Source organism: Halyomorpha halys, unplaced genomic scaffold (assembly GCF_000696795.3).
Source record: "Halyomorpha halys isolate HHAL.00 unplaced genomic scaffold, Hhal_1.1 Scaffold629.1, whole genome shotgun sequence".
Taxonomy (NCBI): domain Eukaryota; kingdom Metazoa; phylum Arthropoda; class Insecta; order Hemiptera; family Pentatomidae; genus Halyomorpha; species Halyomorpha halys.
The window spans coordinates 995,359-996,014 of NW_027111602.1; the positions used below are offsets into that span (position 1 = coordinate 995,359).

The 656-nt window shown below is 32.9% G+C and overlaps 1 protein-coding gene across 4 annotated transcripts in view; it reads right to left on the reverse strand.

The window, feature by feature from the left end:
- LOC106684932 (SH2 domain-containing protein 4B) overlaps positions 1-656 on the reverse strand; it is a 183,999-nt gene that overhangs the window by 12,634 nt on the left and 170,709 nt on the right. The window lies entirely within an intron of this gene.

The following is a 656-nucleotide window of genomic DNA, read 5'->3' on the forward strand; positions in this document are numbered from 1 at the left end:
CACTCTAATGACATTTTACATTAGCTGGTCTCGTGGCCATCTTCTTTTCAGGCGCCAAGGAGGATTGTCAGGAATGGAAGAGGAGCAAGGTTAGAAACTAGGGTTTGAGTGGTTAGAAAGTTTAATTAAAAGTTTAAAATAGTATTTTTGCGCCTATATGTACATAAAGTTGAATCCTATAATGTCGTGTTTCTGGCAGGACACACGATGCATGACTTTAACAGTGTTGCTTCATCACTCCCCCATAAAAGAGATAATCTCGGACTATAATAGGTTGGCGCTTTAATAAACTGGCGTAAACTATTGCATTTAATTGCGAAATTAAGTTATTCCTAAGTTGAGCAGTTTCTATCCCTTTTTCTATTTTTCAATACCCAACCATGAATGTAAGAAGGTATCAAAAGTGTCCGAGTTTCATGGCCTATTTGAACACATCCGTGTAAAAATTGACATATGATATGCTTACTGTCATTCCTGGTCTACACTATTTGGCAAAGAAAAGTACATTATGTATCATATACATTAATTAGAAATCATATTATAATTAGAATAATAGTTTTTATTGATTATTTAAGCTGCCACAATTACGGATACTAAGAATAAGCGTTTTAAGTATTTATTAATACCATCTATACAGAATAAACTAAAAAAAAAAA